General features: G+C 36.6%; 3 protein-coding genes across 3 annotated transcripts in view; all 3 read left to right on the top strand.

Annotated features, from left to right (window-relative positions):
- The window catches only part of LOC132060224 (mediator of RNA polymerase II transcription subunit 15a), a 75,327-nt gene that overhangs the window by 20,787 nt on the left and 41,269 nt on the right, over positions 1 to 13,271 (top strand). The gene's annotated exons all lie outside the window — the stretch shown is intronic.
- Positions 1 to 13,271, top strand: part of LOC132060226 (mediator of RNA polymerase II transcription subunit 15a-like) — a 68,707-nt gene that overhangs the window by 45,800 nt on the left and 9,636 nt on the right. The window lies entirely within an intron of this gene.
- Positions 1 to 13,271, top strand: part of LOC132060229 (mediator of RNA polymerase II transcription subunit 15a-like) — an 81,681-nt gene that overhangs the window by 61,531 nt on the left and 6,879 nt on the right. The window lies entirely within an intron of this gene.

The following is a 13,271-nucleotide window of genomic DNA, read 5'->3' as shown; positions in this document are numbered from 1 at the left end:
ATCTTTTAAACTCCAATGGTTATTAGATAAAGAAAGACAAGGTCACCAGGTGAGTGAGTGTTTCTATGTGTCTTTATAGCTTTAACTTTTAAGTGATTTCTTTATACTTATTAACTTTTGAATATTTGTTCTACTTCTAAAGTGGAATGGTGGAAACAATATGGTTCTTGCACTCCACAATTCCAAAAGTTTACCATCAAAGTTCTAGGTCGAACTTGTAGCTTATCCGGATGTGAGAGGAATTGGAGTGTGTTTGAACATGTTAGAAGAAAAATTCAATATATTAGTAAGCTAAGTTATATCTCAAGGCTCACAAATTGTTGAGACAATAAAGTGTGTTACCAATAATTAAAAAAAAAAAAATATATATATATATATATATATATATAAATATATATATATATATATTATTACCAATTATGTTTATATTCTAAATTTAATGTATTACCCCTAATATGAGAATCTAAAATTTTGGTAAAAGGAAAACTCGTGGTTAGAGGTTTCATGATGTAGCAGTAACTTAATCAAGTAATTGTCATTTATTAAAATTAGCTAATAACACTATGGTTGTTGGTAAAAAAGCTATTCCAATTAATTTATTTAAAATTTATTATATAAATAGTTGAGTAAGAAATCAAATTAAAAACATTTACTAAAAAGAGAACTTTGATTGAGCTATAACACAGCCTATTAATTACTTGCCACAAGTTATTTACAGATTCATACCAAGAAAGAGAAAGACTCGAGCTAAAGTAGCTCAATGATCTAGTGTTCATTAAATATAACAGAGCATTGAAGCATTGCTACAACGCTATTCACAATTTTAATCCAATTTTTTGGATGTGAGGCTAATGCATGGCTAACTGGAGTTCCTGAAAATCGTGAAGATGAAGAAGTATTTATAGAGATTCTAATTTCACTTGGGGTGGTGTTGCTGCAACAAGTGGAGTTGAGGAGAACATTAATGGTTTAAGGGGAGGTTTTCAAGCTTTCATAGTTTGCAGCGACTCATTCCTGGCTCCATCATCAACTAACATATATACACGTTCCAGCCAGTGATAGAGATTCTTTTCACGTTCATGCAAACAACAAAGAAGAAATTTCATGCAAGAGAGCAAAATCGCAAAACAAAAGCTAATGAGAGATAGTAAAATGACTAAAAGTTATCACTGACATTTAGCAACAATCCAACTTACCGATGCACGGCAATATCCAAACATTTTACACAAAAAACAAAGGCGTTGGAGAATCCTTCGTCACCACACTGTAGACATATTGTCACCTGCACAACATGGCGAAATAAGTATTAAAATACACAGTTATATGCAAAGCATACATATGACGCTAAAGATCCAGGTACTATAAATAATGGGAAAGAAGTTATAGCAAGAAAGCAGATGTCACAGACTATAGGTTTAGGGCTGTAATGAGTCAAACAGTGTTATCAAAGGCGAAACCGACCAAATATTTACCTTAGCAAGTCAGTTGGGGCTTTAAGCGTAAAGCGCAAATGAAGCATGGGCTTTAAAGGAAAGAGGCCCAAATGGAGAAAGAATACAAATATGCATGTGTAGTCCAAGTGTAATACTTATAAGCGTGAACAACAAACATATGGACAAAGAAATTGAAACAACAAAAGTACGATAAAGTGAAATATCAATTGTTTAATGTGGCCTCTTCGGGATTAAGTTCACTGGTAAGCAGCGGCAGATTCAAGATTTGGAAGTTAGGGGTGCCACACGATGCTGCTATTTACAAGGTCCAAATAAGGTAAATATTTGGTCGGTTGGATCAACTTTGGACTTCGATTTAGGTTATTCATTTTTTTGATTTATATAGATAAATAGATCGAACGAGAAAAAAAATTATGACAACTTAGTGCAAAGAAAGCACTTTTAACAATATTAGTAATATCGAAAATATCTATCGTCCATTAATAGTTGCAATCGACAAGTTTCCATATTCTAAAAACACACAATTATGGCATAAATATTTATAGCAATATTTATATTATATTTATATTATATATATTTCACCGTTATGTGACAAACTAAATATAAAGAGGCCAAAGACATAGACTTGACCACTTGCCACTGGCACCTTGCACTCTTTCGTGACTACGGGTGGCATGAGAAATATTTAAAAGATCTTATATATATATATACAAAATTTCGACAAAGGCATCCGGCACCCCCACCCATGTACATAGAGCCGCCCCTCCCGCTAAGAAAAAGTATGCCTTAGAACCTTGAAGATGATACTGAAGCACCGACTAACCCAGGAAGTGCTCAACATGTTTGTACCTTGCTTCAGGGCTTAAGCGCACTATTGACAACACTTGAGTTAAATCAACTCTGAGTAGCTTGTTGCTGAATTTGAGCTACACCAAATGTGCATCTAGCTCGAACTAAGTAAGGTAAGTTCATACTCGCTAGCCTAGCAAGCCCATTAAAATTTTAGCTGAAAATCAACTTTTTTTGCGGATATTCTTTTTAAAGGGGAAAATCTATATTAAGAAGTAAATGTTGCATACTGACGTTTAGTTGTTTACGGTTGTCATGTGTCAAATACTCAAATCAACTAGTGAGTACCTCGGACCTGCCTAGCATTGTTTCTTAGTTTGTGTTGCGCAAGTTGCTTCTAGCTCGAAATTGAGTAAGCTAAGTTCATCTTGCAGATAGTCTTTCTTTATTACCAACCGGGGCAGAACTAGGGGGCGGGGGATTAGCTGAAAAGTAAAGCCATTTTTTATGTATGGATACTAGTTGTTGAATCCTCTTGGGTTCTTCATGTGCTTATTTCTTTATATTTTTGAATTCCCTTAGTGAAAATCCTGGATCAGCCGCTTATTACCACCCACTAGTTAAGGTGATTCCAAGCAGAGTTCTGGACACTTGGTTTTTCTTGTAAGTCAATCCAGCCAAGCTTCTGCTCTGCTGGATTTTATGCAATTATAAACAGGTTAATGACATTGAAGTAAAACAATTCATACACAATAAAACCACATCTACTCATGAAATTCCTTATTCTGTCCAAACAATTACACAATCCACAAATTGTAACAAGCAAATAAACCTGGTAGCTTAATAGTAACAAACAAATTATGGCGAAACAACAAATCCACAAGTAAAAAAGTTCTTTTACAGGTGTCAATGGAGACTGAATAGGATACACATTTGCCTTCCCTGTGGTCGCCTGGTGATACAAAACTAAATACATTCCTGAAAGCCCGAAAATGGTGATCAATAAATATACCCACCATACTTCACCAAAAAGTGTAGCCTAGTGGTTAACGAAGGGGTTGAGAACTATGAGGTCTCATGTTCAAATCCCAGCGGCAGCAAACACACTAGTGCTTTCTTCCTATCTGTCCAAGCCTTGGCGGAGAGAATTTCTCGGGGTACATGTGCCGGAGCTTGGCGATGGCGGAGCCAATTTCGGGAAGGGTGTTCAAACTTTGAATAGGTAAATAATTTTTTTTATGGATGGGTGCACATAAAATCTGACTATTAAACTACGTAATTTTAATAAGATTTGTTTATTTACAAAATTTCATAAGAAAAAAGAAAGTTAAAGCCACACGGATTGTGAATTGCGTAACTGACGCTTCTGGTTTTTAAAAGGAAAAAAAGTTGGGTATTCTTTTAGAAATACAAAGTAGGCTCATTCATATAAACTTTAAAAACATCAACGCTGCTGAAAAATGAGAATTGAATCTAAAATAGCTACTCCCTCCGTCTCAAAAAGATTGTCTTAGTTTGACTTGGCACGGAATTTAATAAACAAAGGAAGACTTTTGAAATGTGTGGTCCAAAACAAGCTTTAGATATTTGTGTGGCTACAAATCAACTCATAAAGTTAAATTATTTCTAAATGTAGAAATGTGCCAATGTTTTTGGGACAAGCTAATAAGGAAAGTAAGACAATCTTTTTGGGCGGAGGGAGTATTATTTAAAAAACACCACCGAGAATCGAGTCTGGACTGCAGAGCATCATAAGCCTTTTGGAACAAACTTGACCGCTAGGCTAACTCGTTGACTTGTGACAACGGTGTTCAAAAGATAATATATCATAGTATAAAATAGAATTTGACCTATATACACAGTGTGATTTTCTACGTGTTGTCTTTTCTGCCTTCTTTTTTTTTTTTTTTAAATTTTTTTTTATTTTATTTATGACATGGGAACCCGCAGCCGCTACCTTTCAGGTGCGCACAGGTAAACCCAGCTCCTGTGCAATAGCTCTTCTGCTTTAGTTTTCTTGCTATCCTAATGTTATTTCTGCTTTACTTGAGTCGAGGGTCTATCGGAACGCCGCTCTGGAGTCCGCTGGGGGTAAGGTTTGCGTACACTCTACCCTCCCCATACCCCACTTGTATGTTGTTGTTGTTGTTCTATACACAATGTAATTTGACGGCAAAAGGTGTTCGGCGGGTGGCTACTCCGCCCCTGACTGCTGGTGGTGGTGGAGGTAGCAGGCAATGACTGACTTTTTTTTTTTTTTTTTTTTTTTTCCCCCCACCCATTTAGGAGGATTTATAGTGTTTCCACACTTCCCCTCCAGTGTGACTCGAACCCAGGACCTACCGGTCGTGGGTGGAGGTGCTTTACCACTGAGCCATCCCTCACTTGTCGCAATGACTGACTTAGAAATTCAAATAAGGGGTTTTTTTTTTTTTTTTTTTAAAAAAAGTTATATCAAGGGGATTCAACAACTTGTTTATATATATATATATATATATATAAAGATTTTTACCCCATTTACATTGTATAATTTTTCAATGAAGGGGTTTTTGCACCCCTCGGCCCTTCCCATGTAAGTAGGTACCTGTGAATTATGCAGTGCCGCGTAAGTTGTGACCCAAACACCACTGATATATATATATATACACACACACAAAACTAACTGGAATTCTTGCAACTAAAATCAGAAAAACTACATTGAGATTACAATGACAGTCACCACAGATAATTATAACTTGCTACATTTCAAAAATCAAAGAGAGAATTAAAAATGAAGCGAACAAAAGAACTACAGAAGAAACTTAGAAACATACCATTGTGGAAACAGATACAAATTCAAGCAGCCAGAAACAACAGCTGTATAAGAGTTTTGAGGAATAATTAGAACACAAGAACTGTGTGTTGCTAATTAAGCTCAATCGTTAATGCAACTGGCAACTGTATATCTTAATTAAGTATCTTAGAATTGTTAATCCCTAGGTCCCATTTGAAGTGGGGTGACAAAAGGGTAAATTGTGTCAAATTTGGACAAGTCACAATAAGGAAAATTTAGAGGGTTTATAATATATACTCTCTGTTTCAATTTATGTGAATCTATTACTATTTGAAATTTATGAGGTGGCTCTTTGATCGCGCTTTTCTTACATTTTTCTTAATTATTTGGATTATAAATTATCGCGAGTACATAGATTTTTTATGTAATTTCTAAATATATAATTTTATTTTATAAACTTGAAAAATCAATGTAGAAATTTACGCGTCAAAGAAAGTTTGACATTTCGATACTCCGAAACGAGGAGGTATATGTATGTGTGTGTGTGTATATATATATATATATATATATATATATATCCTTTTTCCGCTAGAAGAAGAAAGCAAAGCACCTACTATTAGACAAGAAGTTAATGACAAACACCGTTTTCAAACATATAAGTTTTCATCATCGCATGATCTATATTACTAGAAAAAAGACTAGAAAACCTTAGAAGGCTAAGAAAGTTCCTTCCACGAACACATTAACTATTTAGACATAGCTTATAGAGAAGAATTAAATCATAATACAACAGTATTAAGTTTTCGAAATAATCTCCTTTGAGAAGTTCATTTTATATTAAGTTTTCGAAATAATCTCCTTTGGGAAGTTCATTTTATCGACGACGCTATATTTAGAACTGAAGACTATCTTAAACGGCTAGAACAACAAGTAAACGTTGTTCCTTTAGGTTAATAGATGCAAGATCATTATTTAAAAGTCAAACAAGAATTAAATAATCTATACCCAGAATATATTAAATTAAGTAATACCAAAGAAAATCAGTTAAGACTACAAGAATTAATAGATATAATATCAGGATTAGAAAATAAGTTACTAGGATATATAAAATCTAGAAAGACCTCGAAGAACCACAAGCGATTTAGACCGTATTAATTATATGAGAACACTACTCTTTGTTAAACAAATAGCTATCGATCATTGGTATTTATATAGAGATATAGAAAAAAGACGAGACCATAGACAAATAGAAAAGGCGTTAAGTGCATATTTAGAAATACTAAATTCAGAAACATTATCATCACTAATAAACAATAGACTCTTACAAAGTCAGATTAACGAAGAAACAATTTCTGCTATAACTTGGGAATTACAGGGTATAAGAGACGATATAGAAAGATATACAACTAGGATAGAGTACCAGAAGAAAGTTTGTAAAATAAAGATTCCGTTAGGATAATAAATAAAGCTAGAAAAATAGATACATTAAAAAATCTAGAATACTTAGACTTAAGAATATACCCAGAAAAGAAATATAGAGCATTAAAAGATCATAGTATTATAAAGTGTAATTTCAATAACGGAGACCATATATTACATAGCGAAGACAAACGGTTGAACACGTTAGTAGATTTAGTCATAAATTTTAGTGAAAAAATACAAGAAAAATAATAAAAACGCTAATAGAATATTAGAAGTGGTAGAAGCATCCCTGAGACTAAGCAAAAGAAAACTTTCGAAAAAGTAGAACAAAATCTCGATTACTTAAAAACACAAGAATTAGAATTAGAAAGGAAAGTCCGTACTCTAGTTAACAAATTTAATCTAGAAAAATTACCTACAAAGACGGAAATAGAAAAAAATTAGTTAAAGCTATTACAGAAACCAAAAGAGATAGAACTAAAGACAATGCAAATAGTCTCTAAAATAACGCAAAGATACAAGTTTTAACTAGTGATATTAAGGAATTAAAAAAGACAGTAGAAGAACTAAAAGAAATCACTCTTTCATGAGTAAACCGACCTTAGCTCAACACGAAGCCTCAAAATTAATAGAAAAGTCTATACCTTTACCAGCAGACGGTATTTATAAAGATTATATACCTAACGCTAAATCGGATCAAATAACACTACAACAAAATATTACTATAATTTCATTAATCTTAGAAATAATAAAGAAAATCGAAATAATAGTACCAAAGTTAGAAGTAATATGAGCGCGTTCTATTGTTAAGTGAACAAAAAAGAGAAAAATAAAGAGCCCGCTAAAGAAGTGGAAGAATTAATAGACCAATTAAAAAAGGTAGAAATGACACCTCAAAAAGAAAAAGTCAAAATAACTAGAAAATACAAAAATGGACTTCTTCCAATTCGATCAAACGAAGGAGAAACGAGAAAAGGCAAGCAAGACCAAGAGTAAGTTTTTCGTAAAATAGAATAGGTAATAATTTTTTTATCAAGAATTTTAAGTAGAAGAACACCGCAGGAAAAACACCCAATAGCTTAAGTGAGATAATAGATGTGGACGAGACATACAGATTTTTCAACAAAATCAATTAAAACTATTAAATCCAAAGACTTTATACAATATAGGACAGCTTCTCAAGAACAAAGACACGGTTGTATAGACATTATAAAGAAGAGCAGCACTCATAGGAACTAAAGTTACTACTATAAATTTAATAATCCTAAGCTTTAAGACAAATAAAAAATACTAGAAGAACGCTAATGCATATGGGATTAATAGTAATAGGATTAAAAGGATTAACTAGGAAAAATTTAGGAACTAAAGTCTTAATAGTAATTTACGATGATAGAGATGGTCGCATGAAGAAGTCAATGATCTAATATGAGAGGTAGATATGACAAATAATGGAGGAATTTTTTATATTAGTCCAGACTTTATAATGAATTTAGCAGAATTCGGAAAACATATAAAAATAGGAATACAGACTAAAGGATACGAAGAAATGTGTAATGGTAATAATTTACTAATGTGCGTAGGATTTTTAGGAAAAATGACAAATAATAGTAATACTAAGTTTAAAATTAAAGTAGAAGATGTTGTAGAATTAATGGGAAATAGAGGAATAAATTTTATTAAACCTATAAAAATAAATCCGAAGAATACGCATAGGTTAGAAGGAAATTAGAAGACTTTAGTAGAAAGAAGATTTTACAACAGAGTCGCACCTAATGTACACTAATTCTAAATGAGAGACATCTATAAGATTTACCAATTATAATTATACACCACAAAGAGACACAGAAGAAGAAAGTACTCTAAATGAAAATGAACCTACTGAGTCAACCTTTATGAACATAGAATTAATACAAAAAGATTTTGAAGTAGACATAGCTATACAAGAAGCAAAAATACGTTAAAAAAATTAACAATATAACTTTTAGATGTAAAGGATGTAAGTTAGGAGATCTAACAATAGAAGAAACTATAAGTCACTTTAAATTATGTGGAGCTAGAACCGATAATTTGGGATATAGAGTAGAACATATACACCAAGAGAAATCGCCGTTTTCGATAAGATATTAGAAGATATACAAGATAGTGATGAAGAAATAGACTCAATAATAAGCCAAAAAGAATTAATGGAATCTAGTGCATCTAGTTCTAGTCCATTTCAAAGAACAACAGGAGAACAATACACAGTAGACACGAGCACAGGAAATGTACCTAGAAGAAGAGTTTTAGATCAGCAGGAGAACCAATAGAAAATATAAAACCATCAGGAAAAGAGCAATGCCTATAGAAGAACCTATTATTCTCAGAAGGAGGTAATAAAGGAAAAATATTAAATGTAACAGACTCATGATCCGCAAAGATGGAATTCAAGAATAGACCTTTGGAAAGGAATAGTAGTAACAGATTATATAAAAACTTATAATGATACAATGCGGAAACTATGTATAAATACTTAGAGACATTTTTAGGAGAATCGGCTAAAGCTCATGGGAAGCATATAAGGAAGATTTTCCAATGGAATTCCAATACCTAGTATCCATGGGAGCAAATCCATACAATTTTACCAATAAAATACATACTTTAATTACAGGAGAAGATCCAAATAGTGGATTAGTAATACTACAAAGAAATGCTTTAATCAAATTAGAGCAGTTAAGCATAAGTAGCTGGTTTCATATTAAAAAAATTTTAAATGATTATTTTTATTATTGTACAATTAGTGGAAACGCTTTTGATCAAGAATTAGGAAGGAAATTATTTAATAAACTACCTGTGAGCTCTAGGAAGAGAGATAGAAGACGGATGGAATAAGAGAGACTAGGGTAGTACAAAATCCTAATTTAAAATGGTCAATAGGACATAGAATACAACATATAATGGACATACTACAAGAAAAAAATGACGCATATACAAAGATACAAAAACAATTAAAACAAAATGAGATGAATTTTTGTAAAAGTGTGGTATACACTACTCAGAGTTACGATAAAGACAATTATAAAAAGAAAAGATATAAGAAATACGTAACTCAATATAATAGAAACTACCCTCAATACAATAGAAAGAAATACTATCTTAGAAAATCATCAGCCAAGAAACCCTATTTAGACAGAAATAGACATATAAGAAAAGGAGCGTCTAGGTTGAGAGTAGGATCTTGGAACATTGGAACGTTAACGGGGAAGTCCATAGAGCTAGTTAAGATTAACTACAGAAGAGGAAGATTAATATAATAGATTCAAGACGAATGGGTAGAATCCCTAAAGCTAAGGAGGTAGACGGGTATAAGGTTGTGGTTCTCTTCGGTAGGTCGAAGTATAGAAATGGGGTGGGCATTTTAAAAGAGATAGTGAATTGAGAGATCGGGTGGTAGAGGTTAGGAGAGTCGGCGATAGGATGATGTCGATTAAGGTGGTCGTTGAAGGACTCACTTTGAACATTATTAGTGTTTATGCGCCGCAAGCGGAAATGCTTAGGCAATGAGGAAGAGGCGCTGTGGGAGGATTTGGACGAATTAGTGGGAGCGCCACCGCCTGCGAGAAGCTATTCGTGGGAGGTGATTTGATAGTTCCATCGGACCTTTTTTGGGGGTTATTTAGTGCAGGAGGTTTTGGTTTCCCGGGATGGAATGGAGGGGGTTTTCCCCTTTTGGATTTTCGGTTTTGGGGTTTGGGATGCCAATTCGAGCCAAAAGAAGGAGGAACACTTGGAACCCTTTCGTAATGGCTTAAAACCTAAAAAGATTTTTTACCCTTGGGGGGGAGAAAAAGGGTTATTTGGTTAAAGGGGTCAACCGAGCGAATATTTACAACCCGACAAAGTTTTGGGATGGATTTAGCGATCAAGAGACGGGGAAAAGAAGGTCCGGAAAAGACCCGGGATCGAGTGATTTTGGGACCACTATTATGCCCAAGGGGGAAAAAAGGATAGGGGGCCAGGGGAAAACAGGGGAGCGCCCGGGATGGGGAAAACCCCGGGGGGGTTTTGGGGTGGTGCGGGGGTTGTTTGGGGGTCTGGGCGGTAGTCGGGTCGCTCGGGGGGCCTGGTGGGAGAAATTTAAGGGAAGGGGGCGGGGGGGCGTAGCGAAAGTTGAAGAAAGAAAAGGAAAGGGGAGGTGGCCCAATAGGGAAACCTTTTTTGGATTCCCAGGGGAGGCGAATTTGGGGCTTCGAGGGAAAAAAGGGCCAACGTAGTATGCCCCGAAAGAAAAAGGGAAGGGGGGGGGACCGGGCGGGCCCAAAGGGCGGGGAGAGAAAGGCACGGAGGGGATCAAGTAAAAGCATCAAGGACGAGCTGGCAAAGTTTTGTTGGGGGAGACCCTCTTAGCCCGGAAAAAGGGGGCCATTTTCCTCCAAACTCGAAGAAAAAAGGGGGACAGAGAAAGTTTTGGGGGAAGAACATAGGGGAAGGCGCCGCGATTTTGGTTATTGCGGGAGAAATTGGGGTTGGCAAATTTTAAGGGGCCCCATTGTGGGAACCGAGGGAAAAGCACCGGACGGAGATTGGGGGTTTCAAAGTCACGGTGACACAAGGTTTGGAGTGGTCGACTAGGTTGTTTAATGTCATCTTTAAGACGGCATTGATGCCGAAGGCGGAGGGCAGTGTAATCCATCCCTCTGCAAGAATAAGGGAGATATCCCGAGTTCGTTGCAACAACTAGAGGCATCGTCGCTAAGCATACCACGAAAGTGTGGGGAAAGGGTGGTGGAGAGGCGAGGAGAGGCGTGTTTATTTCGAAAAAACTGATTCAGTTCATGCGGGACGTTCAACTACGTGAAGCCATCCATCTTCCGGGAGAAGGACCTGCGGAGCAAAGATAAAAGGGAGAGGAAGAAGGGACGCCCACACACGTGGGTGTTCGTCGACCCAGAAAGGCTTATGACAAAGTTCCAAGACGACGCATCCCATGGAAATGCCTTGGAGGCTAAAGATGTTGCACCGTGGCGTAATATTGCGTGATCAAGGACATGTGCGGAGCTGCAAAACCGGGGTGAGGAAGAGTAGGAGAGCTCGCAGCACTTTCCAGTTGTGATGGGGGTTGCGTCGAGATCGGCTCTTAGTCCGTTTTTATTTTCCTTGGTGATGGATGGTCGACACGCAAATTCAAGCGAGGTGCCATGGTGTATGCTTTTCGGGCCGACATAGTCCCGATCGAACTCGTGCACCGTACGGAAAGTTAACGCTAAGTCGACGTGTTGGAGACATACTCGGGAGTCTAAAGGGTTTAAGCCGAGCAGACCGCAAGCAAAGTACTTGGAGTGTAAGTTCGAAGGAAGCCTTTCGTGAGGTCGACTTGGAAGTAAGGCTTTGTTACCCGGGCCATCCGTAATAGAAAAGTAGTTTCAGAAGTACCTTGGGTCTATTGTGCAAGGGGGGGGGGGGGGAGTTTGACGAGAGTCACAATCGTAGGGGCGGGGGGGATGAAAGGAGGCTTCCCCCCGGGTCATGTGAGGAAAGGTGCCACCAAAACTTAAGGGGGAAAAAGAAAAGGGGTTGGGCCGATTTCTTGAGGGGCGGAGTTTTGGGCCCGGGTTAAATCCCCAGGGCCCCGGAGAAAGTTGCCGAGAGCGAAGGAGAGGTGGGGCCCCACACCCCTTTTTTTACGGATTAGGAATGAGGATATTCGGGATAAGGTGGGGGTGGCTCGGTGGAAGACAAATGCGAGAAGCGAGATTGAGATGGTTTGGGCATGTGAAGGAGAGACACGGTGGACAGCCTGCGGAGGTGTGAGAGGTTGGCCATGGATGGTTTCGGACGAGGTAGGGGTAGGCCGAAGAAGTATTGGGGAGGGGTAATTAGACACGACATGGCGCGACCGCGGCCATCGAGGACATGACCCCAGATGGTGCAGGGTTTGGAGGACCCAAAATTGGGCGAAGACGCAGATAAAGGCCTTGTTATCCGTCTTATTAGTAGTCGCATTATTGCAATATAATTTTTTGTGCTCCGATTTTCGTTATTAACTGTTATTTCCTATGCTTTGATTATCCCGGGTTATCTCGCTCCGATTTACGCTATTATCCGTTATTTCTGTGTTGATTTTTTATCGTGCTATCTTTTTTCGCTTGCATTATTTCTTCCATATCGCTTTGAATCTCTTTCCCGAATCTCTCTTAACCTTATCTTACTTCTTTTTATGCTATTGAGCCGGTGGTCTTTCGGAAAATGTACCGTCCTACCTTGGTGAGTAAGGTCTCTTGCGGTGACACTGTCTCTCCCCGGACGCGATGTGGGATTTCACTCGGGTTGTTGTTGTTGTTGTAGACATATAAGAAAATACGTACGTATATAAATTATAAAAAATAAATCTAATGTTTTACTTGTGGAAGCGTAGAACACTTAGCAAATACATGTCCAAAAAGAATAAATAATAAGACACGAAATTCACGGCTAATTGAAGACTTTCAAGAAACCTTAATAAATGTAGATGAATAGATGTCGCATACGTAAAGTATATACTCCATAGTAAGTGTAGATACCGAAGAAAAAATTAAAACGGACTCTTCCGACTCGGAAAGCAGAACTAATTAATCAATGAGATAGGATTAGAAAACTAGACCTAGAACCAATTCAAATGGATAATTTAGAAATATATCAAGGCCGTAATCACGACTTAAAGAAATAAAGATTTAGATAGTAATGCATGTTTCTCTTGTAAGTGGTTTTCTAGTAGAGATAAAAGAGCAAAATGTAAAAATTGTTTTATAGAAGGATGTATCATGTGTATAGAAAAAGAATTTAAGACAAAAATCCCAAAAAAAGAAAGACATAAAAAA

The sequence above is a fragment of the Lycium ferocissimum genome, chromosome 6, assembly GCF_029784015.1.
Source record: "Lycium ferocissimum isolate CSIRO_LF1 chromosome 6, AGI_CSIRO_Lferr_CH_V1, whole genome shotgun sequence".
Lineage (NCBI taxonomy): Eukaryota > Viridiplantae > Streptophyta > Magnoliopsida > Solanales > Solanaceae > Lycium > Lycium ferocissimum.
The sequence above is the reverse complement of the archived record's forward strand: the minus strand, read 5'-3'. Positions and strand labels throughout refer to the sequence as shown.